At 44.7% G+C, this 27,685-nt stretch overlaps 1 pseudogene; it reads right to left on the bottom strand.

Moving 5' to 3' along the window:
* The window catches only part of LOC147888992 (uncharacterized), a 341,849-nt pseudogene extending 314,583 nt beyond the window's left edge, over nucleotides 1–27,266 (bottom strand).
* Between the last annotated feature and the right edge of the window lie 419 nt (nucleotides 27,267–27,685).

Raw genomic sequence — 27,685 nt, 5'->3', positions numbered from 1 at the left:
ACAATGCAATCATTGCAAAAATGGCATCAACCAATCATTGCACTCTGCTGTAATCTGAAGTGCAATACCAAACTGAAAATGCACAACCCAAATTTGAAATAGCGCACCCACGAGTGCTTAAATGCATCCAACGGAGCTCAAAGGCATCCACAATTGTAAAGTAACTGCAAATGCACCCAACAATGCAGAGTATCTACAAATGCACCTGAGAGTGCAAGAGTATGGGCTGCAAAACTAGTTTCGAAGCGAAATACACAGCTCAAAACACTTACTAAAAGTGCACCTTGGCCGAAACCACCTACAAAACAGTCCACTGACTGTGTGGACAAGCTGGAGACGACAGAGGAGCTAAAGTGAGCTGTTTGGAGCTGAATGAAGCTGTCCGGAGTACTTTTGAATACAATACACATGTAGGGAAGAGCCTGGAGAAGTATGGAGATGCCTGAAGTTGCTGGAACACACCCAAGAGAGGCTGGAGCTGAAAAGAGTTCAGATCTGAGCAAAAATGCCGAAAAACTGACCATAACTGCTCGAATCGCTTTCTAACAAGTTGTACGGACTCAAAATCAAGTTCCGACAAGTCGTATGGACTCCCAACACTGTCGCGCAACTGTACGGGAAAAAAACCCCCAAAAAAATTTCGCCTCAAATGGTGCAAGACAGATTTGTTTGTATGCGGGTAGCTTAGAAATTTTGAAAAATGTTGAAATTGGACCTCAGAAGGTCAAAAAACAGCTGCTGGACTGTTGGAGCTACCTCAAACGAAAGCTGGAGAGCTGAATGTGAGAACCAAGAACGCGCACTGGAGCACCAAGCTTGTGGGAGTCTGGAAGCAAGCACGGGAATGGGCCCTAGAGTCTAGAGACGGAAGCGCTTTGATACCAAATGTAGAAACAAAGTGGAGACATGTTGTGAACACAAGTGAGCAAGAGTGCACACACAAGAAAGCTCCAATAGAAATGTTCAAATGAAACAATACAAGTACTTGGTATATATAGTACCCAAGTACTACTGGTCAACCATAGGGTTGACTTTCTGCCTACAACACCATATCTATGTAATCTCTTACAATGGCTTGGGGATACAAGACATTCAAACAATGTCTAGGGGGGCTGTAAAATGACCATGTTTTATTTTGTACTCCGAGAGGTTGCTATATCCATATGTGGATGAATTTGTGCAACCATGGTACTTTAGGTATTGTAGGTGCTTCTGAGATCATTCCAGAGCATTTCAGCCATATCATTGAGGGGGGATTTGTAGAGATATGTACAATGATATGGTGCTGTAGGATAGACTAAGACTTAGTCTATTTTAGAGTTTTTGTGTGCTCTAGTACTTGGACTATATATACCAAATACTCGTACTTCATTTGGTTGAACATTTCAATTGGAGTCCACCTGTGTTTACTTCTTGTTTTCTTATGTTCACAACTCTTCTCCATTCTTGTTTCTACATAGAGAACCCATATAACCTCTTAGTGGTGATTCTCTTGGAGACCTTGGAGGGAGGTGCTCTTCGCTAGCCATTGGAGGTCTCTAGCTTCAATGTTTGAAGTGCAGGCAGAAGGGACACCTAACTAGAGATTGTACGGGAGGCTTGTACATGGCGCATCCCTTCTCACAAGAGACATAGGGACAACATGATGACACTAGAGAGGATGGGACTCAAAGGCCACCAACACAGACACAGCAGCAACAGTTTCAGGGATAGTAGACAAAGTTTCGAACCCCCTGGGTTGAGCCTTCGGAGGGAAGGTGGACCAAGGTGGGAAAAAAGAAGTGGAGTAAATGGGTCAGAAAGAACCAATGGCAACGTGCCAACCGTAAGAAGCAAGCACAGGCAGCTACCTAGTCATAGGGAGATCAGGTTGGCAACCCATAGGTAGGCATACCACGAGATATGAAGAGAGATCCCTTCACCTCATAACATTCTTCAGGCCCCTCCAGAGAAGAGACTTCTTGGCCACTGCCGCCGCAGGATCCTGCACAGCAGCAAGAGAAGGCACCAAAGACCCCACTACTAGACACTTTAGCAGTGCGCCGACCTTTGTGATGTAGGTGTTTCTTTCATACAATAGGAGCATAGAGGGTAGGGATTGAGCCAATGGTGGCGACAGTGGTCCGTCGAAGCACGGACACAGATTACTCTCCCTCTAAACCCCCGACAAAGTTGCTGAAGTCCAATTTCCTAGAGCAAGCTCCCATGCACAGGCAAGTGCGAAGGAGCCCTGTAGATGGAAGAGTGGAACAAATAACCCCCTTACCTCCGTTACGTGTAGACAGAAGTGCAAGAGGAGGGTGGTGCTGCATGACCTCGGCCATGACTTTGGCATTATACTCAAGTAAAGCACAGGTCTCTCTCATAAGGATCTCCCTAGGTGACTGCTCTTGCACATGAACACATGAAGGAGCAGGAGCAGTCTCATGTGCACATGAAACCAAGACCGCAGCGCCATCAGTGATAACCTGAGGTGGAATTGGCTCACCAACTCTGACAGGTACCCAACGGGGGATGAAAGAGATAGGATGTGCTGACTGTCTTGCCGCGTTGAAGAAGTACCAAGAAGAGAGGCTGATGGTCCTGGCTGCGCTGAAGAAGTACCAGGACGAGAGGATGATGGTCTTGGCTGTGAAGTTGAAGGTCTAGCAATGCGGGAAGAGGTAGGATAAGGAGCTGGTCATGAGGAAGGTCCGGGTGGAGCTATGAGACGCACCTGTGGACCTTTTAGGTCTTTTCTTCTTTCTTTCCCTTGGGCAATCTCTGACAAATTGCCCAAGGGTCCTGCAAATCCTACACATATCTTGTCTTCCTGCAATCTCGACTCTCTGTCTGAAGAAGGAGCCATCTCGACGCTGAAGCATAATGTGGTCATCTGAGATGTTCCGGTCACAGACAATGACCCTAACACGCGGTACCCCATCCGACTTGACTCCCTCTACTGCTGCTGAGAAAGCCATCCCAAGGAGCGGGGCGATAACCATCCCAAAGGCAGCTCCAATGGAATGCAAAAGTCGATGGTACACTTGAGAAAGGCCAGGAAATCTGATGAAGAGTGACGTCGTCTGGCTATCCTCCTCGACAGGATCAAACCCCAATGAGAAAGGGATTAAAAAAATCCTCCTCGAGCTCAGTGCTAATGGACCAGCTTGAAGCACTATACTTGCTACCTCCAAGGAGTCAAAAACAACCTAGAAGAATCCCTACCCAAGCAGACGAACATCTGTGAGGTGCCCTGAGAGATCTCCAAGTAGAGCGGAGAGCCTGTAATCTGGAAGGGTGGGACCCATGGATGCAAGCAACAAGTTTTCTCGAACTCTCTTGCTCTGTGTGTTTTTTAAGCTACTGCACAACGTCTTTTGAAAAAATCAGTGTTTTCGTGGCCAGTGGGAGTGGACGGAGATTGGCTGAAGGCAGAGCCATCGCCAATCGAGGTGGGTGAGGCCAACTCGAACATGAAGAAGTTCCTTCCGCACTAAGCTTCCCAGGAAGGAAGGAGGAGAGGGTGGGCTAAGGAGGAGGAGCAGGAGGGGAGGGGGGGGGGGGGGGGGGGGGATGAGGAGGAGAGGGAGGAGGGGGCTGAGGAGAGGAGGAGGAGGAGAAGGAAGAGAGGGAGGATGAGGAGGAGGATGAGAGGGAGGGCTGCCGGGAAGGAGGAGGCAGTCGGGAGGAGGATGCAAGGGAGGGCTGCCGGGAGGGAGGAGGCGGCGGAGAGGGAGGAGGTGGGGAGGGGTTGCTGGGGAGGAGAAGGCAGACGGGAGGAGGAGGCAGAGAGGAGGGAGGCAGAAGGGGGAGAGAAGGCGGGGAGGGATGAGGCGGAGAGGAGGGAGGAGGCGGAGAGAGGGGAAGCTGAGAGGAGGGAGACGGGAGGGGGAGAGGAGGCGGCGGGGAGAGGGGAGGCGGAGAGGGGGAGGAGGGAGGCGGTTAGAGAGGGAGAGGAGGTGGGGAGAGAGAAGCCGGGAAGGGAGGCAGGGGGAAGGGAGGGCTAAGAGAGGGAGGGGCTGAGGGGAGAGGGCAGCTAGAGGGGGAGGAGCAGCAGCAAAATGAGAAAATAAAGATGGTCTTCTCCCTTGCTTCCGCATTCCTTGAGCACAAGTTGGATATACCTGCTCCAAAGGGGGGGAGATAGATCATATATTCGTCCATGGAGGCCAATCACCCTTCTAGACATAGCTTACAAGATCTTGGCTAAGGTCTTGAGTTTGTTCTAAGACCCCACCTTCCAAATATCATTCACGAGATGCAAAGCGGTTTTGTCCAGGAGCGTAGAATCTTGATAACATCTTTACTTTCAAGGAGGCAATGGATTGGGCGAGGGAGGAGGTGCAACCGCTCATCGTTCTTCTTCTCAATTTTGAGAAGGCATATGATAGAGTGGAGTGGTCCTTCTTGGAGGGGACTAGGCAGAGACTCAGCTTCTCAAAGAGATGGATCAGAGGGGTTTCAGCTCTCTATGCAGGCAGCTCTAGCCATAGGTGATTATTGGGGGCCACACATGTGAGACCTTTCCTCTTCCCATTTAGTGAGGCAAGGCTGCCCCATTGGCCCCTTATCTTATTCTCTTTGTGGCGGAGGCCTTGGGCTATTTCCTGCATTCTTAAGCACTTGGATTACAAGGATGTGTGTTCCGTCAGGCAGGAGGAGGAGCTCCTAGACTTTGAGTTTGCAGGTGGTACAGTGCTCTATGTGGACAGCTTTGCATTTGGTCTAGAGAGGGTCAGAGGGGTCCTATCCATTTATTACGAGGCTTCCAGAGCTTGCATAAATTGGACCAAAATCTATTGGTTTCTTCACTGGCATGAAGAAGATCTAGGAGGTTCAACATTGGGGAGCTGATTTTGGCTTTCAATGGATCTCGAGAGGGGAGACGGCAAGATACTTGGGCTGCAAGGTAGGCATTGACATCTTGACGGAGCAGCACTTCAGACCAACAGTCCTAGAGAGTGTTAGGTGGAAGCTCTTGTACTAGAGCTCTGCTAAACTCTCACTCACGGGCCAAGAATCATGTACTCCTTTCCACATCCTAGTACATTGCCTCATGCTGGTGTTTCCATCGGGGATGCATGAAACAACTACCACGCTTGGTGCGGAATTTCCTCTAGTCGGGGATCGAACGGCACGCACAACACCAAAGCAAGGGTGGCTTGGCAGACAGTGATTTTGCCCTAGGCATAGGGTGCTGCTGGTCAAGACAGTTTTTACGAACAAGGGTACCTCCCAGGATACGCTTTTTTCAGGAGTCTCTTGTATCCTATCATAGCCGATTCTATAGGGTGGGACCATGTGGCTTACTGCAGGCAGAGACAGAGCTGGATGATGAGGCAGAGGTGGCATTGAAGGGGTTGGAGTGGCAAAGGGTTAGGATAGTGGGCCGCTTGGGCAGGACTTGGCAGATATATCCCACCAGAGTCTTATCGATCCCAGAGGAAGTAGTATGGCGCCTGTGGCTTTGGGAGGGCATACCTCTCTGCAACATCTAGTGAGGACCGAGAGAGTGGTTTTGGCCAGCCCAAGTAGGGTAATCAGGTCGAGTAGGGGAGGTCTCCTTCTTGCTTATATGACTTGCATTTGGCACCACCTATAGCTCGAGGCAACAACGTGGACACCCTCAAGGAAACAAATTCGATGGAGCAGGATGTCCCAAGGGAGGTTATCTCTCGCTTCTTCTAGCCTCAAATCTAGACCAATCTATGACCACGCAAGATCTCTTATTTTTTATGATTGCTGGCTCATGGGAGTCTATCCATCGGCCCCTAGCTGGAGCAGATGCGGATAGATGGCAGGTGCATCTACTGAGCAGAAGGAGTCCTGGAGAGCATTGCCCGCAGCCTTTGGAGATGCTCGGTCACACAGAGGATCTGGTTGGCATTCCTTAGGATCATGGTTAGTACATAGCGGATGCTGAGGGATTTCACTCGGGAGATGGTAGCCTGGCTTACAAAGGGAGGACACGTATTCTCGATTGACCTAGTCTCACTAGCATACAAGATTCATGGACAATAGGTCTCTTGGATAGAGATCTACGATGCATCGCTGCCCTCTCGGTCATGCCCGCTACCTTCACCAGAGGATAGTGTTTGGGGGACAGTGTCTAGCATTACAGCTTGGAACATCTGGGTTGCTCGGTGCAGTCCGGTGATGGGAGGCTAGTTGGTCTCCCCAGAAGCTATCCTAGTTGAAGGTGCATGGTGGAGAGGGAGAGAGAGAGAGAGGATAGGCTAGGGAGAGAGAGAATGATACTCAAAGAGAGACATAATGAAATGGAAATGAAATAGCAAGAGTAATGAATAAAATGAAAGTACTCACATATAGACCAAAGAGCTTGTAGGCTTGATACTTGATTGATGTGACAAGTGACAAGTACAACTCTTATATAGAGCACACACACACATATGAGTACCAATGTAATAAAATAACTCCCAATGTGACACGTGGCATCCATAGGACACACTAGACTAAAACTCACACTAGGACTCACTAGAACAAACCAAAATTGACTCAACTTGACTCCATTTCCTAACACCCCCCCATCGAGGAAAGGTGAGTGACTACTGGAACGGAACCAAGTACAGAACATAACAACGACGGTCATCTAAACATGGCTCCCATGATAACTCAAAGGCAAGTGAGCATGGCTCAGAGGCTAGTGAGCATGGTATAGACTCAAAGGCTCACCTAGCATGGCTCAGAGGCTCATCATGCATGGATGCATGACTAACTCACTGGTCTAGGAGACCAATGCACTGACATCCTAGAACTCACATGCCAGGCTTGATAAATAGACGTATCAAAGCCAATACATGGCTCCCACAATACATCCCCCTCTTGGCTCTAGGGACTAATGAGGGACATGGAGTCACAGATGACAAATATAAAATCAATACATCATTTTAGGAGGACTATCTAAGGCTCAGAACCTTTATTGACACCTCAAACATTCATTTTAGAGAGCTACTCAAGGTAGAGAATCTTTATTGACCAAAATCATAGAAAATAAAAATATATTTCATTTATTTTATGCATAGTGAGGGCAGAGAACCCGTACATGACCCCAAGTAGTTGCTGCACATAAGAGTGCACATCCCGATCCGAAGAAGTACGTCAGTGAAGAATATGGCGAGAATGCCCCGAATGATATGTCGATGTCGGCCATTGGAGCAGCTACGAAGAGCAATCACATGATGACTCTCAAAATGTCGCGATGTGAGTCACCAAGATCGGAGTAGAGCCTCAAATTTGAGCAATTATGTCCAAAGGAGGCAAAATGCCCAAATGAATTCACCAAATAGTAATGAAGTTACATCAATTTCGGGAAATCCCCAAAAAAATTATATGTCAGAGGCTTCAATTATGCCAAAGGACTGCAAAAGTCAAAAACCCTAAATTCACGAAATTAGGGTTTCTTTTAAAAATTAGGGTTTTCAAAACTTTAGGGCTTTTCAAAATTTGTTGCAGGAAAGTGTCCTAGCAACACTCAGGGGAGCTCTTTGATCATGAAAGTGCCAAAAAATACTGTGTATCCAACCTACAATTTAAAAACTCGACTTTTAGGTCAAAAAACACAGTTTTGACTGTTGTTCTCAGATTTCAGCACTAGATTTGCTGTTCAGAGTGTTGTCCAGCAGCAATAGAGATGGGCGACTGTGGAGATAAAGGTGGCAGCTGAAAAAACGACCTCAACCAAACCCTAAATTGTCCAAAATTGTGTTTAGGCCCATAGAGAGAGGCCACAAACTTCCTGAAAAAGGGGGTCTAGAGTGAAGTTTTCACGATGAAGAGCTCCAAGACCAGCAGCTTCACCAATGGCAGCAGCTCCAAGCTTGAATTTGTTGAAGAAGAGCAGCTCATGGAGAGGCTAAGGTGAGAAGAGAACAAGATGGGGAGAAGGAGGAGTGGAAGGGAGCTCAATCATAGAGGAGAGGATGGCTTCCATTTGCAGGCTTCCCTCATCCTCTAGATTGAGCATGGACAAGGAAAAGGTAGGAAAGGAGGCTCTGATACCACATGAAGGTGCATGGTGGAGAGGGGGAGAGAGAGAGGGTAGGGTAGGGAGAGAGATAATGATACTCAAAGAGAGACATAATGAAATGGAAATGAAATAGCAAGAGTAATGAACAAAATGAAAGTACTCACATGTAGACCAAAGAGCTTGTAGGCTTGATACTTGATTGATGTGACAAGTGACAAGTACAGCTCTTATATAGAGCACACACACACATATGAGAACCAATGCATATGGGAATAACTCCCGGCAATGAGCTGGGAAATCCGGAAACAGAATGGCTTTCCTATGCTAGCAACCTTTTTCTTTTCTGTACTTTCCATATCCAGCTCCTTTTGGAAGCTATTTGTACAGTGATTTGAAGGATTAATAGAAGTTTCTTTTCTCTGGGGAAAAAAAATTCTACGAGGAGAATGGTCAACCTCTGGCCGCTCTGCATAGCCCACTCAGAAGCTTCCCAAAATGAGAAGTTATTATAAAAAATGCTTCTTCCATGCACAAAGCCCGTCTGTGTATCATGAATAAGGTTATAAGTAGGGGCTGCAAAAGTAGACTTATTGTGTTAGCCTAAAAGAGTAATAGGCCTCCACTCAAACACTACATTGTTGCTACCTCCTTTGGAATAAATGAGACCATTATGTAAGTGATATGATAGGACTGAGCATTTTATAGTTTCAGGGCTACAATACATAACAGAGCTAACAAAAGTATTATAGAGTGTGGATAATATGGGTTTTTTATATCACTGCAAACAATATAGTATGACATATGATTTGGTCCTCAGATGTGTGGAAACTAGCATTCTCCTAGGTTTGAAAGAAAAAATACAAATTCCTTTTATGCTGTCTGTATATCAGATTTAAAATAATTAAATCAAAAGGTTTTTATAATCTTTCGATGTTTACCTATGGGTGCATTTGAAAATATTCGAGATAGAATACTAAACAATGCTAGAATTGTAAAGGCAGTCACTGTTTTAATGTGTCCATCGTGTAGAGCAACATATGCCCCAAATGTTGCCAATGATGCAACAGGGGTTGCAGCATCCTGCAAAACAAACAACATAGGTGGTCTAGGTTATCAACCAGCTCAATATATTCCTAGAATAGAACCATTTTCAAGTATTTGCATCCATTCATGCCCTTGTATGGAAAGTTTTAGCTTTGTATAAAAAAATTGTTTCTCTTATCTCATTTTCTACGACTTTTTAAATAGTAAGCATAACTCGATTATCTAAAAACATGTCGGAACAAGAATGTAGATGGATTGTGAACACAAGAGAATAAGAAGTGAACACAAGTGAACTCCAACTGAAATGTTCAACCAAATGAAGAACAAGTACTTGGTATATATAGTCCAAGTACTAGAACACACTAAAACTCAAAAATAGACTAAGTCCTAGTCTATCCTACACCACCATATCATTGTATATATCTCTACAGATCCCCCCTCAATGATATGGCTGAAATACTCTAGACTGAGCCATGAGATGCACGCTGAGACCAATGAGAAGCAATAGCCGGAAGTGGACCTGCGATCATCGATGTCCCCTGACAAATTTGAGTCAGTTAAGCCACTCAGAGAAATGTCACCATCTAGAGCATAATGCGGCCCATAGGAAAGTGTATCTTGTACATATCTAAGAACCCTCTTCATTGCATTCCAATGCGTGACTGTGGGACAATGCACGAACTAGCTAAGAAGCCCTATGGCATAGGCAATGGCTGGCCGTGTGGAGCATAAGAAGATCAAACTGCCAGCCAGATGCTTGTACAATGTGCCATCAAAGTGTTCAGCTGTATCATGCTTACTCAGCTCGATTCTCTTTTCCAATGGAGTAGCCACAGGCTTACAATTCTCCATCTAAAATTTCTGCAACAACCCCTTCGAATATTTTGTTTGTGACATAGAAATACCCCCTTGGGTTTGCCAAAATTCAATGCCAAGACAATAGTGTAAGAGGCCCAAATCTGTCATGTCAAAAGTCTGACACAAGACAGACTGCACTACTGCAATTTGCTGCAAATTACTGCGAGTGAGTATGATGTCATCGACATAAAGTACAAGCATGACCAAATATGATTTTTGTTTCAGAACATATAAATTTGGCTTTGTATGAGTGTTGATAAAGCCCTGGGACAGCAAGAACTGATGTATCTTATGATACCATGCACGAGGCGCTTGCTTCAGCCCATACAAGGCTTTCCTAAGCTTGCATACCTTCTACTTTTGTCCCTAAACAACAAAACCTTGGGGCTGAGCACATAGACCTCCTCCTTGAGATCCCCATTGAGGAAGGCGGTCTTGACATCCATCTGGTACACAGACCAACCATAAAACGCAACAAGAGAGATGACAGAGCGAATGGTAGTCATCTTGGCCACTGGAGCAAAAGTCTCCTCATAATCTATCCCCTCTTCTTGTGCATACCCCTTGGCAACTAAATGGGATTTGTACTTCTCAATTGCACCATCTGCATGATACTTTATCTTGTAGAGCAAGAGTAGGGAAATCCACAGGCAAGAGAGTCCCAAGAGATGCACTATTGATAGGAAAGCCAATAACCGCATCCTCAAAGGTGGAGGGCACAAACTCCTCCTCACCAAAGTCTGCCAAGGCACATAAAGAATTCCTATGAAACATGCCTAGGCCTCTGTGATGCACCTTAGGTAGAGGTCACCCCCCACAAAGTTTACCTGCTTTAACGAAAGCTATCATAGTCCTAGCTATGTGATATCTCCAGGCCGTGGCTTCTCTTGTCCATCTCCACAAATCGAGGGGAGCTCCATGAGAGCCGGCTTTGGTGTCCTCTAGTATCAAGAATGACGAGCAGGTGGTGGCCTTTGGATGGCGGTGGGAGCCGATGGAGTCAACTACCTGTTGGCAAGAGCCAACCTCGCATGTGGGTGGTGATCTCCTCGGTAGATACGTGTCTCTATAGCTCATGATCGTGCAGCTTTTGTGTGTGAGCTCCTCCGGGTCTTCATCTTGTTCAGATTGTAGTCGAGTCTTATCTCAGCATCAGTTTGTCTTGTGAGCAGCTGTGTGGCTTGTGTTCACCGACTGTGTGTCATCATTTTATGTGGTTACTAGAGAGTTACTAGTCAACTGTGTGTCGAGGATTAGCAAGCCTTTGTGGCCCTATGTCTAGATTTTAAAAGACTTGTAAGCTGCTACAAAGCCTGGTCGAGCTGCGCAATGAGTCCTGTAGGTGCTAGGGTCTTTACACAATCGCCATCTTTCATAATAAATTCAGGAAATCTACATTTTATGTGCAAAACTCTTCATTTCATGTGCTTGAGAATAGTTTAAGTTAGTAAGTAAACATATTGTAGCTTGTTGTGAAAGCTAACAAGTGGAATTAGAGCTGATCGGTGAGGGTCTGTGAGAAGATTGTCAACAGTCTTTTCTCAGTCAAAATGGAAAGTGGGTTGAAATCCTGGTCTAAATCCGGTTTACTAGATACTTCTGTCGTCAAATTTGATGGAAATTTTTTTCCTTCATGGCAGTTGTTTGTACAACTTCTCTTCATGGAGAAAGGTCTCTGGGGGTCATGTTAGGAATGGAGAAGAAGCCTGCTAATAACCAAGGACTTGAAAAGATGCAGGCCTCGGATTTAAAAAATGAAAGGACTTGAAAAGACACAAACCTCGGATTTAAAAAATGAAAGGGATTTGAGACTTCTAGGACGAGCTTTAGGCATGGATTATTTCCCATCATGTTGATATGACGATGACAACAGCTCAAAGTTGGAGCATACTGCAGACTTTATTCGGTTCAAGAGTGAGGAATTCAAAGATTATGCTCAAATATGGGTTTTTTGGGCTCTAGATGGGAGAAGGTGACTCATTGACCACTCATCTCAACAAGATGCAGGCTATCTTCAAGCCACTTCAAGCCCTCTCAGTTTGAGTTGAAGATGATGATGCAAAGGTGGTTCTACTTGCAAGCTTACCACCTAGGTATTCCGAAACTGTAACCATCCTAAGATTGAATTCTGATTCTGTGGCTTTCCATGATGTAGTGTCTATACTTCTCAGCAAGGAAAGACGAGCAGAGATGAATATGATAGGAGGTATTGAGCCAGTTTATGCAGCTAAGGAGAGAAGAAAGGCCAGAGACAATGGAGGTAAAAAAGATTTCACTGTTGTGTGAATACTGTAGATGTGATGGGCATGTCAAGAAATTCTGCTACAAAAAGGCATTCGACATAAAGACAAAAAACAAGGCTTGCGTTATTGAAAATGGCTAGGAAGGTGATTTCGCACAGTGTGTCTGAAACGAGACTCCTGTCATCGATTTGGACAAAGACGACGATTGATTTCTTTGATGGTGATTAGTATTTAGCAGATGGTGACATTTTGTTTTTCTCTAACCTTTTGTCTTCCCCATTCAATTTATCGAGGGCTGTTAGCTTTAGTTAGGGCCTTACGTCATGGAGGGGGAAAAGGAGGGCAATAAGGATGGCTAATTTGGATGTTTTTCCCTTAGAGGAGCCTAGTTTGAACGATTTTCCCTTCACGCATGACATAATGATCCAAGGGAAATGGAGGGGAAATGATAGATGGCTATAAGGAAATGTCACATCAATGGTTCTCAAGGGCAGGGGAAATAGCACCATGAGGTCTAGAGCATGGAGTGCTATTTCCCCTGCTCCCACTCTATTTCCCCTCTATTTCCCTTGGTGCATTTGCATGGCATTACAAAAATAGTAGGCTAGTAAACTTCGTGGGAGGCAACCTCTACCAAAGGTGCATCATGGAAGTCACTTGGCAAGGATGTGTGCCCCTAGCTACATGATATCGTAGCATATTGATTGCTACTAGAGATGCTCCTTGCCCCGTGAAGATGCCACAGCATGTGGGGCACGTGGATCGACTATGCTGCAGTAAGCAGTGACTTTTGAGGTCTACCTATTGTAAGAAAGCGGTTCACTGTTTTAAGGGTGAACGATGAATCATAGTGGAGAGTTTGGGTTCGCATCTTTCGTGGTCTAGCACTGTTTCCATTACCCTGAGTCGTGTTCCGTTCTCTTGCCTATTTGTGCATGCTACGATATCTCCAGGTACTAGAGCCTTTTCTTGTCCATCTCCACAAAACAAGGGGAGCTCCATGGGAGACGGCCTTGGTGTCCTCTGGCAGCAGGAAGGATGAGCACGTGGTGGCCTTTGGATGGCGTTGGGAGACAATGGAGTCAACTATCTGTTGGCAAGAGCCAACCTCACATACGGCAGTGATTTCCTTGGTATATAGGTGTCTCTACAGCACGTGACTGTGCAGCTTCTATGTGCAAGCTTCTCAAGGTCATCATCTTCTTTAGATTGTATTCGAGTGTTATCTCAACATCATTTTGTCTTGTGTGCAGCCTGTGTAGCTTGTGTTCACCAATTGTGTGTCGTCATTTTATGTAGTTACTAGTCAACTGTGTCGAAGGTACTAGCGGGCCTTGTGGCCCTATGTTTAGATTTTAATCAAGGTCTTGTAAGCTGCTACAAGCCTAGTTGGCTAGCACAGCGAGTCCTATAAGTGCTAGGGTCTTTACATAGTCGCCATCTTTCATAATAAATTCGAGTAATCTATATTTTATGTGCAAAACTCTTCAATTCATGTGCTTGAGAATAGTTACAGTCAGTAGGTAAACATATTGTAGCTTGTTGTAAAAGCTAGCACCCTCCACTTGAAAATATGAAGAGGAAAAAGCCACCCCTTTCCTCGATCAATGAAGGGAGTTTGGAAAGTAGATAAACCCGTCACCATAGCTCTATCCCGCCAGTCAAACTTGCGTTGACTCGATGCCATTAGTCGGTCAAACTTGCATTGACCGTCGCCTTAGCGTTATCCCGCCGGCCGTTGCCTTAATTGTATCCCGCTGACCTAACACATGTCAGTACCTTACCCGCCACCTAAATTAAATACTATCAGTCAGCTATCCTGTCGATTAAACTTGCGTTGACCCGATGCCATAAGACTATCCCGCTGTTCGTTTCTGTAGACCTATTCCCATGGGTCATCGCCATAGTGCTATCCTACCGGTCATTGCCATAGCTCTATCTTGTCGACTTGCTATCCCGCCGGTCATTGCCATAACTCTATTCCGCTAGTCGTTGCTTTAACTCTATCCCGCCGATCGTCGCCTTAACTCTATCCTGCCGACTTGCTACCCCGCCGGTCATTGCTTTAACTCTATCCCGCCGATCTAACAAATGTTAGTCTCTGACCCGCTGCCCTAATTAATTACTGTCAGTCAACTATCTCGCCGGTTAAACTTGCGTTGACCCGGTGCCATAACTCTATCCCGCCGGTCGTTGCCATAGCTCTATCCCGCCTATCATTGCCATAGCTCTATCCTGTCGGCCATTGCCTTAACTCTATCCCGCCGACTTGCTACCCTGCCCGTCATTGCTTTAACTCTATCTCGCCGACTGGCGCCATAACCGTATCCCGCCAGTCAAACTTGCGTTGACCCATCGCCATAGCTCTATCCCACCGGCAGTTCCCTTAACTCTATCCTGCCGACTTGCTACCCCACCAGTCGTCGCTGTAGCTCTACCCCGCCGATCGTCGCCATAGCTCTACCCTTGGCCCCGCGTCGAGGCGGACTCAACCTAGAATTGAGGCCTCCACTGTGCCAATAAACACATGATCTTGAGATCAGGAAAAGTCCTGCAAGATTACCTTGGGCCTAAAGACAGTGCCTCAAATACCATCTTGTCGACCTCCATATCTACCTTGGCATCCTCAGGGTCAGTAAGCTCAAAAGTCGGTTCTCATTGCAAGAACCACCATCAGCTGAATATCCAGCTTGGAAGAGTCCATGAGTTAAGATACAGACATGGGTGAACCCTCCAATGTTAGAGCCTCAGTAGCTCTGAACTCCATCCCCTTTGATCTCCACTCTGCTACCCCATCTACATCGGCAGCTACATTAAGGGAAGCAAGTAGGGATGTAAGCATTATGCCCAAGGTGCTTAACATGGAAGAGTCGGCCACAGATCTATTATACAAGTTGAGCCAACAATGGAATATAGAAGCACCGAAAGATGCTCCTAGCAACCCCCATCTCTTTCCACAAAGAGATAACATATGGTGTGGGGTGTGCACTGGAAATCATCCCACTCAGGAATGCCCTCGTCTTAGAGCCAGGCCAATACTCTATTGTGCCCATTGTGCTCATTGGGGAAATCATGACACATCCCAATGTCATTATCCTAGGGCGATTCCTCAACCCATGTATCAACAAAGGCTGCATCTGCCATTACCTGCACCGCCCAATTCATCCAATCAGGCACAATTAGCAATACAAGGAGCCACATCGGCCAATCAAGGACAATTTAGGGCTCAAAATATTCCATTACCCTTGCCAGTACTGGGACCTCAACCACCACCTCCACGAATACTCCCTTGAATCAAGTATTGGTGGAAGAGTGATTGGGGAGACCCCAAACCTACCTTCAATGGACACAACTATCCTCAAAATGGTAACAATGCAAATCGGTCTACCATTATAAGTCACTACATTATACAAGGTGACCAACACATTCCGCTATACCAGACGGCACCGATTCCTCAAAAAATGGGATATATAAACTTGACCAAGACACAACATTCAATGTCGTACATGTCAAGGGCCACGCCTAGCCAATGAGTGTCCATATAAGGGGCAATCTAAGCAGCCAATCACGTATGCACAGTGTCTAATACACCATCACTATCATGCACCGAGTGTGGTGTGGACCATCTTTTTAAGGATTGCTGGATGAGAAGGCCATCTAAGTCCACAAGCCTTAACTTGTTAAGCCTTGAGAGAGGCCAAGTGTCATCAGTATCCTTGAATGCAATCACGAGGTTGCAAGCTAAAGCCCTTAATAAAGAGCTTCGCAAACAAGCCAAAAGAGATAAAGCTAGCACGTCACAGCCTAGAGATGCAACTGAACCAGCACGAGTAAGCACCAAGGGCACAATGAAGATTGGGAAGAGAAAAAATAAGGTCATCATCCAAGATGGGTCAGATGAAGAGATAGCCTCTCTAGCAACATCATCTTCCTCTGATGATACTCTCTTAAATGGTACCAGCAAATGAGGCACCGATAACGGCTTCAACCCATGGCCAAGCCACAACACCTAAGGGTCACAATGAATATTCCAACCCATGGGTGGGGAAACAAGGTCTCACCAAGGCGCATAAATTGGTACACAAGTACCAAGAGGAATTCTAGCAGAGTCTCGAGGCAAGCAAGGGTACTGATATAATTCATCCTAGATATGAGATAAATGCTCGAGGCCCAAAAGCCTTGTAAATACCTGAAAGGATAGAGAAAGAAGGTGTGTCATGTCCTTCAACAAAGGGATCCACCCTAATGCAACGGATGTTTGAAGAAGACCCCGCCTTGCAACAACTAAAGGAGGATGACAACATGTCCTTATATGGCTTAGAAAAGTCTAAATTAATAGGCACAGAATCTATGACTGGTCCTCGAGACATCGCAGGATTAGCCTCATTCCTGTCCATTGAGATTAAGATGCCCATCGCAACACTATTATGGGGTAATCCTACTCTATGGAGAGACCTCTCGGATTGGATGAATGGGCAAATAGTGACACCCCAACCCACAAATCTTGATAACGTTGAATCTCCCAATCATGCTCAAGACCTTCCAAGGGTGCCAGTCAACAAATTGGGCCAATTTTTTTAGAGTGATGACTCGAATGCAGTGATACCCATCTCCTTCCGTGATAAGAAAGCTATGGCAATCTTAGACGGAGGAGCAGGTGTTAGCATCATCACGAAACAATGCTCAGAAAAGTGGGGAAGCCCCGACCGAGAGAGTACTTCCTTGGTAGTTAAATTAGCTGATGGAGGCACGGCTCATCCCATAGGAGTACTCAAGGACATTAAAATCAAAACCTGCGGTCTCACATATCGGGTGTGCCTTGTTGTAATGGATTTCCAAAACAACCCTGGTATGAGGCTATTCTAGGAAGACCTTTCTTGCGTATGAAAGGATTGATCCATGATTGGCACTCCAATAACATTTATCTAAGGAAAGAGCAAGTCGTGAGGGTTGATTTCCGAACATGGAAGACTCACACTATGTCTGCAAATCTATTTGCAGCTGAATCGGATACCACCGATAGGTCTGTACCAGTAAAGCTAGTTAAAAAATATGAGAAAGAGGATAGTGAGAAGAGTCTTGATGAACCATAGTGTGCCCCTTTACCAGAACTAGAAGACGCACGTGATTGGATGCATACACTAACAGCAATAGATCCATCAACTACTGAGAGCACTCAGACGATGTACCTTGAACAACTTAGCTCCATTACACCTTTTTACACCATAAGAGCGGTACTACCTAATCAAATTAAATTAGGAATTGACAATTCCCTTGCTCCTAACAAGGTAGATATGACTCTATCTCAACTTTGGGTAGAGCTAACATCAGCAGGTGCAACATGCCGAATACATGCCAGAGTAGATGGGCGAGCAGGCCACAACCTCATCTCTTGGGAGACATTAAAGCATCTTAGCCAGGTACACCTTTAAGTATGTAATTCTTAAATTCAATCCATAGAGGGTACCTCTATTCATATTATTGGTTCTTTAATGTTGAGTGTTTTCTTGGACAATTACATTGTGCCTTGCAAGTCTTTTGTAGCTCTTGCAGGTACCTTAATGGAAGCTACCATTCTTGGTAAACTACTTCCACCTCCCCACCTCGATAAGGACGCCACCAAGAAAGAAGATGAAGACCAAAGGCAACCAAGCAAATATGGGTCCGAGGTCCGAAAGGATCTATTGAAGGCTCAAGGATACTTTGAGGGTGAATCATATTTTTGGATTCCAAAGAAACCTCAACATATAAAGCCACCCCCTCCCCTAAACATCAAGCCTCACCATCGCCAGCCACCCCCTCATGTAAACAACAAACCTCAACATCAAAGAAGAAGACAACGCCATCCAACAAGGAAGGTTCATTACCGATGGATTCCCACAAGACTACTCGAGGCAAAGGGATATTACCTTGGCACATTTTATATATGAGTACCTAAGCCTCACCAGAGCAATCAACCCATCCATGCTTGCCCTAAGCCTAAATGTACACCATCTCCATCGCAAAAGCAGGAGCAGAGCCCCAAATCTATCAATACAAAAGCATCAACGAGTGCAGATGCGCCAGTAGTAGTCACACAAGAATCTACTCTGCAAAGATGCCAAGAACAGCGAGCACATGCTTGCAAGGACAAGGGAAAAGCACCAATGCAAAAGGATCATACGCAAAGGAATTCATCTACCTCCTCTCGAGTAGTTACACAAGAACTTGTCTCAAAAAGGGAGACAGCAACACAAGAACCTGCTCGACCGCAAGTCTATCAAAAGGCATGTCAATTTATTACATCATCTTCAAGGCAACTGGCAGTAACACAAGAACTTATCTTGAAAAAAGAGACAGTATCACAAGAACCTGCCAAGACAAAAGCTAAATCCACGAGCCTCACAAGAACCTTCCTTACTGAGAAATTTGGCATCTATCATCAAGGTAGCTACGCAAGAATCGGCCACACAAGTAATGCCCACCACAACGGAAGTCCCACAAGAACCTTCCAATGTGAACAACGAATTATCTTCATCCCTGACAACTTTCTGAGTTGAAACTTGGGCCCAACAAAAGCAAAAGATCTTTGAGACATTGCGATCCTACTCACACTTGATACATCGAACATATCTCACTTTATTATGATGAGTATTATAGAAATGGTACATGTGGGAGATCGCAATACTCAATGGTGCAACACTGACAACAAGAAACATGCCAACAGTAGATCCACAAGAACCTGCTCCTAAAAATGGAGTAACTCCACAAGAACCTACTGTTGCAATCAAGGATCTCAAAGAAGTTCAAGCAACGTTGCTGCCCATGAGATGATAACTGCTCGCCAACAAAGATCTCCAGTAATGTCTTAGTGACTCTCCTTCGAGGTGATTATCAGACTTACATGAGGTCACGAATAGCTATACAATTCCTATTCCTCTGTTGGTTTACAAAATGATGATCTTGCTAGGTCTGGATCACAATTGATCAATATGTCACATGTGGGAAGTCCTAGGTAAAAATAGGACTAGGTGAAAATGGGCGGTCAGTCCTCTTCAGGTCCTCAACACGGCATACTCGGTGAAATTTCACAACTACATCAGCCCAAGGGCTCCTTGGTCAAGAAGATAGCTACAAACACTAGGGAACGTCAATACACCAATTAACAATAAAAAGACATCCCTTCAGCAGAGCCAAAACAGAACAGGGCACTGACTTATGCCTAAGTCATTAGGGTCTTGAATTTGAGTTCACACATGGAATGACAAGTGGTTCTACACAAGCAGCTCTCAAGGATGCATTCAACTCCAGGGTGAAGGTGATTACAACAATATGGGTTTGGATGAGTTTCTTGTGACCCTCAAAGCTTTTTTCACATTCCTTTACTAACATCACCATTAACTATCTAACTTCTACTCATCCTCTTCTCTTTAATTTTATTTTCTTCAGTTCTAGCTTAGAAGTCTTTCCTAGAATCCCCCTTCTATAAACCTCTTCAGCCATAGTTCTCATTTTAGGGCTTTGTATGTGTATTCTCAGACTCCTCTCAATTTGATGACTCAGACAAATAAAGCTCCAGATGGTGCCACAACCTTATTGGGCTCAAATACTTCCAAGCAAAGCCCTTAATGAAATATAATCCATAAAATGGATTTTAAAGACAATTCAATGTAGAGAAGCAAGACAAAATGTCATGCACAACTCCGGACGTTCAAACATGGCATGACAAAGACATAGTTTGATGAGAATCCATTAGAAGTCCCACTCAAATAAAATATGGGACCTAAGAGGAGCATGAGAATACAATTTACTTACTTTACGAACACTAACACCACTAGGAACTTACATCAATCCCTACTGACAGCTTCTTCCTAATAACTTACCCCTTAGATTTTTATTTTCCTTTTTCTTATTCCTCCTTTGAATGGTCACAAGTACTCAACTCGGCTCACTCAAACCCTGAGGTTCTAGTTCCAGATGAATCACTCATCCATACTTCCAGCAAGCATTTCATAACAAGGAGCCACTACATCCCTCTGCTGCAATGTACTGAAAGAAAATTCAGCCCAGTGCACACACAAGACTACTTTGCATTATCTTCATTGACAACACTCCAACAACCATGAACATTGTAGGATCCAGAGGACTAGATCGAGATCAGGAAGGGGGGCATGTTAACAGATTGGTTAACAATATGCCATCGCTGGTTAAGTGATGTGATTTGATGGTGGACAATGGCAAGTCCGTAGAGCCAGGATTGTGTCTTGGGGCTAGATGGGCCCAAGAGGATGGTAAAAGAATGAGAAGGGAGAGTGTTATAAAGAGATTAGGGTTGGTCCTCCCTTCAAAAGATGACTTTATAAAAGGCCAAATGGTCTTCATTGTTGTTTGCACAAGTTGAATACAAGCTCCCTCTTCTCTTCCAAGAGAGTGTTTTGGGCGTTCTCTTGTTTCCATTGTAGTGCCCTTGTGTCTGCCACTCCATCCTCCTTCACTCTCCTCTTCCCTTCTCCTTCTCCCTCCCTTCTTCCCTCTCTCCTCTCTCCTCTCTCCTCTCCGCTCCCCTCTTTCCCTTCCCCCTTTCTCGCGTGGAGACACATTGCAATAATCCAGAGGCCGCTTGAGTGACACTTGTGGACGACTCGTGCCTTGCATTGTTCTCACAAGGAGTAGCTTGGAGTGGAGGCTCCATCGACATCTCTTCAACATCCCCACGACACGTGAGTCACCGCCGAGACCCACAACACTTTTCTTCTTGGGCAGTCTCTAGCAAAGCACTCAAAGATGTTGCGTATTTGACATTGGCTCTATTTGCCTGGGGTCTCCAACTCTGTGCTGAGAAAGAGAGCCATCCGGGAAATGGAGCATAATGTGATCATCCAAAATGTTAGGGTCAGAGACAATGACCCTAACTCTAAGTACCCCATCCGATTTGACCACCTCTGCACGCTGAAGAGGGCACACGAGGGGGGGGATCTCGGTCACCACTCCAAATGCCACTCTGTTTGTGGCAAAAAGCCAATGGTACACCTGGGGTAGACCTGGAAATTTGATGAAATGAGACATCGTCTGCCTATCCTCTTCTACTGGGTAGAATCCAAGAGAGAATGGCCTGAGGAAAATCTTTCTAGAATGGAGCTCTAAGGGGCTTGCATTGAGCACAGTACTTGTAGCTCTAGGATTTCAAAAGCCACCTAAAATAATCCTCGTCTCAAAATTTGAATGTCAATGAGGTGCGGGGCGAGGTCCAAAGGTATGGGGCTGCAAGTATCAAGTCCCTAGTCCATGATCTAGAAGGGAGGGATCCATGGATGCGTGTGAAAAGTGTGGTGGAGCTCTAGAGCTCCACATCCTTTTGCAATTGCAACACCCAATATTTTAAGAAAATAGATGTTCTTGTGGCCATTGGAAGTGGACAAGGATTGAACGGATGGGTTTCCATTCATCAATCAAGGATGGAAGGCTGATTCAAACCAATGCAAGATCCGTCCCATCGTTCAAAGAGGGTTGAGGGGGAAGGATAGAGCTAGAGATCCTAAGGGAAGTAAGGGGAAGGAGATGAGGATGAGCTCCTAAGGCAAGGATAAGGGTGAGAGGGGGAGATACAAGGGCTGAGAGGGAGGAGAAGGGGCTGAGGGAGGGTCTGAGATCGGGTAGAAGGAAGAGAGAGAGAGAGAGAGAGAGAGAGAGAGAGAGAGAGGAGGGGTGAGGGAGGGTCTGAGATCAGGTAGAAGGACAAGCTAGGGGAGAGAGAGAGAGAGAGAGAGAGAGAGGGCGGGCACGGGCGGGGTGCGGGCTGGACTGGCAGATGCATGCGAATTCGAGAACAGCTAAGGTATGGAAAAGAAGCTCTTCAAAGTGCAAAAATGAAGCTAAACTCCCCATATTGCAGCTGAGATTGTGCTGACCCTGGAAGTGCTTGGAGCAGCTGAAAGTACAGAGAATTGCAGCTGCAGGAAACTCAAAATGGGCCAGGTAAACTCGTTGGGAATGAAGCTGGAATGTGCCCAGACTTCAGACTGTTGTGATGCAGAAAGCGATGGCCAAGGAGGGTGAAATAGATCCTTGAATAGAGCTTCTTGCAGGTGTAATTCATCCAGGAAAGAAGCACCCTTTTCCAGGGCAGGATGGACAGCCAAAGCCTACCGCGATGAGCTGCTTGGGTATCTGCCTACAGAGCAACTGTCTGGGAGAAGGGAGATGGAGGTGCAGGGGTAGAGGAGCTGCTTGAGTGTAGGGAGGGCAAGATTGAATCTAGGAGGGAGGGCTGAAAAGCCATAGACGGGGAGCTGCTACATTCTCTTCTAGTGAAGTTGAAAATACTTGCAAATGCAGAGCTAGCGCTGTTGAACCATGCCATACTATAAGCTCTTTCCTATTCTTGAAGGGCCTTTGCAAGGGCATAATCTGCATCGAGTTGATGTGCAAGTGTGGTTGTCTCTAGAAAGTGTATTTTCACGTCCTTCATGACCACAAGCGGCACACTGTGTGCTCCAGTCTGTGTTTGGAGAGAAGTCAACTGCCTTCCATCCACAAATTCAGGCATCCTCGAAAGCCCCAATCAGTAAATTATGTTTGCTCCACTAATGTAGCCTTATCTCTCTCTATGGCTAAGTTTGCTCGACTAATGTAGCCTTTGTGGATGCTCGAATTTGTGGATGGAAGGCAGTTTGCTCGACTTTGTGGATGGAAGAAATCTCTCTCAAAGCCTCAAAAGCCCAATCTGCAAATTATATTTGCGCCACTAATGTAGCCCTATCTCTCTCTAAGACTAAGTTTACTCGACTAATGTAGCCTTTGTGTATGCTCTACTTTGTGGATGGAGGAGAGATCCTCAAAAGACTAAGTTTGCTCAACTACACTAATGTAGCCTTATCTCTCTCTATGACTAAGTTTGATTTGGGTCAACTGGCATGGCATTTGTGGCAATGTGCCACACAAGTTCAGTGATCTTCTCATTCATGCATTTCTTAACAAAGAAGTGTCACATTGGAAATGGTTGGATTTATAGGAAAGCTTGTGGTTTGCAACTGCTCTAAATTTATACAAGGTGACCTCATGAATCTTAGGTTCTGTAATCATGGCCTGCATTAGAACAGGCATAAAATGTTATTTTGAAAAGGTGTATGAAAACCTTGGAAAACATTAAAAGAATGAGCACGTCATATTCAAGAAAATGCAAAAACTTACTCTTATGACAGATGTGGAGGCCCGAAGAAAGGCAGCCTTTTTAATCCAATGCAACTCCGTATCCCGCAAACCTGGAACAAAAATTGCTATCATTAAAAGATAACAATTTTCCCTTATATGACCATTCAAATAAAGCTTTATGAGTCTCCCTCTTGCATGATTCGGCATTTCCAGCCATAGTCTTGGCTGTTTCAGACTTTGCATGCTTTTTTATGCCATGAGTCTTTCATGCTCTGGATGACGTATTTCAACCTGGACTTTCTCACTCTAGGCAGTTTCTAGTTTATAGAAGGTCTTATGAATTATGTTGTGTGAAAGACATTGTGCGAAAGCCCCTTTGTGATTGCACTCACTAAAGCGATTGGAACCTCAAAACGTATTTCAGACCTTTGACAGAATTGAGAAATGATGTAGTCCAGCCATTGAATTTTAAAACCTTGATTCCTGTTAGTATCTCCCCTAGGGCATGCACACGTGCATCTGTAAACCGGATTGACTTTTGTCGAATCTGCCTGACTGCTTGAGCCATCCAAACCTGTTGGAAAAGTCATAAAGATCTCATCATTTATGGAATGGAATTTCATGCCAAGTAGTGTGTGTGTGTGTGTGCGCGTAATATAAAGAATCCTGGCTTTCACTAAAGAAAAAAGTGTGTGTGTACATGCATGGAACAAATATGTAGAGCATCTACGTATGCATATATATACATGCTCCTAGACATACATGTAGGTGCATATTTGCATGGTGCATGCACCACCATGCTGCATAAGCACAAACACGATACACGTCTTCAAGTATTGCACATGCAATGCTCACACATGCATGAGATGAGAAGCATAAAGAACTACTGATGAAGTTCACTAGAAATGGCTGCTGACTGCATCTAAGGGTGATAGACACCTTCCTACTGCTATTTCGAAGGCTTCCAACATGTAGAATTCAAGTCCACATAAAATTCCTACAGACTGGGTCTTTAGAAGAATTACCGATAAAGGCAGTGTCAGAAGGACAAGCAGAACACCAGGGATGCCAGAAACACCAGCTTCATAAATAACCAATCCCACAACAATAGTTACCTCCACCACAGAAAACCAGACTGCATGCACATGTGATAATCTTAGCATTACATCATGATTTTGAAAATCATAGAAGCCTGAGTCTCAAATGAATAGCAACTATTTACTATTTACACTTTCCAAATAAAAAAGTCACAAAACGGTAACTGATCTAAGATTCCTTGAAGCATAAGTATTAAGTACAAATAGCTCCACAGGTCCATGAAATCTCTTTAGCATACTGTGTCTTTTATTTCTGCGATGTTCCATAACATTTTCTCTAGTCCCGATTTGGATGCGTCAATTTTATGAGCAGAAACCTATGAGCAGGTTTATTCGAGCGTGCTTTTCAAGAGATCTAAAAAATTATATTTCTTTAGGAAACATGGTTTTGACACTTTTATTTTCACGAGAACTAGATCCCTTTATCATAAAAATATATGAAATTGTCACTCATTCAATTTAACATAACATAAATTTTCTTATTCATAGACATCCTTTGTATCCATGTTATTACCATAAAAAAGTGTGGAAAAACAATTCCTTTAAGAAAACATCCCTCATAATCACTCTCAAAGTAATAATATTATACATATATAATTACTTATTAAACAAATTTATATCATAAATAACAAGATATTTATGGATATGTTTCTAAAGAAGTTTAAATTACTATAAATAAGTATTAACTTGGACTTATATATCACTCTCATAAGATACATGTAATATTTGTCAAAATTTTTAAAATATAACCCCATAGATGTACTCAAATGGGGTTTTCCAATTAATTTGAGTGGCTGGATGACTATAATTGGACATTGGATGTGAAAGTTATGCCACTTTTAAAAGTGCTATCTATGGTAGTTTCGCCAGCTACCTTGGAAGACCTACTTCAAAGGGGTTTCGCTGGCGAAACTACCTTGATGGCTTCAAGGCTTCATTGAGGTTTCTTTGGATAAACCCTTTCGTGAGGCTAGGTTGAGAGAAGGTTTTCAATGTCTAGGATGTGCTATGAGAGACAGAGAGAGAGAGAGAGAGAGAGAGAGAGAGAGAGGAGATATACCATAGTAAGGATATGCTATGCTTCCATACAAGTCAGACCAGAGAGAGAGAGAGAGAGAGGGTCAATTCGGAGGCTGTGAGTTGTGAGCGACTACTTCTTCAGGTCTGCAACAACACAGGTAAAATAATATCTATTGCACTGCTCTTCTACTCTAATGGCAGAAAATGATCATCGTGTGGGGTAGCTTACTGAGAGAGATCAGTACTTAAGATCACCACAGGCGAGGTAATGCCTATTCTACGTTAAAACTATTGTTGCTAAATGTAGCAAACACCCAAAGATCCTCAAGATCTCCTTTGGATGTCAGACTATATTGATAGGATAAAGTGCATTAATCAAAATCTAGATTGCAGTATTTGGCATTTTCAAGCAACACAAATTGCGCTATTGCACATGTATTACCTTTCATGAGACGTTTTATGAAAAAGACTCTCATTGAAAACCCTAAAGGGCATGACAAGGTTAAGGCTTTTGAGACAGGTAGTGGTAGACCGTCCAACACCCCTGCTCTAGAACTATAAAGTGTACAGGCATGAAGAATGTGTCTTCATAATGATAAGTAGTGATCGCATACAATATTGCAGCTTCATGATACTCGTATAAATTATGAAAAAGAGAGAAGTACAGAACGCTCTGCTGTTGCCTTCAAGGACAAAATCAGAATTGCAAGAAAAACTAGTAGTTGTTGGCCTGAGCAAATCTACCAAAGTGAAAGTAAGTAGATGCGTCTAGAAGCTTTTGGGTGTCGTTGGTGATCAAATTTAGCATCTCCCCACTGCTAGAACTCTCCATAATAGTCGCTGTGCTCAGCTTGAGAATCTACAAGACAAAATGCAGTGCACAACTATCAGGCTCCAAAAGGTTAAATTTGCTAGATTACTTTAAATGTAGAACTGCTAATTCTTGTAAGCATTCATCCCCAAAAGCGCTCTGGACACATGTCTGATTGGTGGAATGCAGATACTGGCATTGACCAAAATGTGATCTGGCACGCTCAAAAGATGAAGCCATCTGTGAGACCTGCATTGTTACTCGTAACTCGCTCTGTTACCTGTCAGGCGCTCATTCATTATGAAAGGACCATTATTGCTTCTGTTCGGTTTACTTATCCCCTGGCATCTATATAATTTTATATCGCTAGGAATCGGTAGGTTAATCAACCTTATTAAAAACTGCAGTGGCAACGGTGGCCCTCAACTTCATGCCAACCTTCTGGCTGCGCGTGTAGCACATATGGATGCCAAAACTTTGCAACAGTGACGACGAAAGCATGCCCAATACCAGCATTGAAGCTTCCAAAGGAAGTGAACCATTGGCATGCTGCGATTCCTCTACCACATTCAATAATCCCCGCAGTATGAAGACCTGCATTATGTGCAGGCATCTCAGGTCAGGAACTGATGGAAAGGAACGTTAGTCGGTTTACGCTCCAATAAACCAGGAGGATACCTGCGCAACCAGAGGTATGATCCAGAGAGGTTTGAAAATAGCAGCCATGGCCATCTCCCTTCCCAAACTACCGCGCAAGATACTCCACACGGATATTTTTTTGCCGGTGCGCTCCTGACGTTTAATGGAATTCTTCCATTGATGCTCACAACGGCCAGTTGCCTCGTCTGGGTTCATGTCGTATAACTCGTTCTCCTATTGAATTTACCCAAATGGAAGCTAGTATGACACATCTGCAAACACACCTGGCACGTAAAAGCAAGTAATCCGAAAATTGGAAATTAGAGCGAATACTCAACTGTGAGAGGATTGCGATTCCCGCGGTTTACGAAAGCAGAAACCCAATGCCAAGTCATGATGCTTAGGACCGAGGCACTAAGCTCGGGACTGGGACCTGCCGTGGTTTGGGTCCTCATGTTGAGATTTGGACAGAAGTAGGGGAACACAGGCAGGAGGTTGATGCCTGATGATAGATTTAGGAGGTTGATGCCTGATATGGGCTGGAAGATTAGCAATCAGGAGCTTAGCGATGAGGACGAGGAAGTCGGGGAAGACAGGCAGAAGGATGATATGGGCTGGAAGATTAGCAATCAGGAGCTTAGCAATGAGGATGAGGAAGTCGGAGAAGACAGGCAGAAGGATGATATGGGCTGGAAGCTATAGGTACCGCCCTGGCTAGTTGAACGTCGCGACTGCCTGAAAGCTGGGCAGCTGCATGGCCAAGGTTTGAAGAAACTAGATAGAAGCTTAGCAATGAGGACGAAACAGAAGGTTGATATGGACTGGAAGCTCGAGGCATCCGGGCTCGTTGAAGTTGGGAGGGGGAGTGCATGGC

Source organism: Dipteris shenzhenensis, chromosome 21 (assembly GCF_047967505.1).
Source record: "Dipteris shenzhenensis isolate YYH24624 ecotype China chromosome 21, Dip_SZ_1.0, whole genome shotgun sequence".
Lineage (NCBI taxonomy): Eukaryota > Viridiplantae > Streptophyta > Polypodiopsida > Gleicheniales > Dipteridaceae > Dipteris > Dipteris shenzhenensis.
Note: the sequence above shows the minus strand (reverse complement) of the source record. Positions and strands in the feature narration are given on the sequence as shown.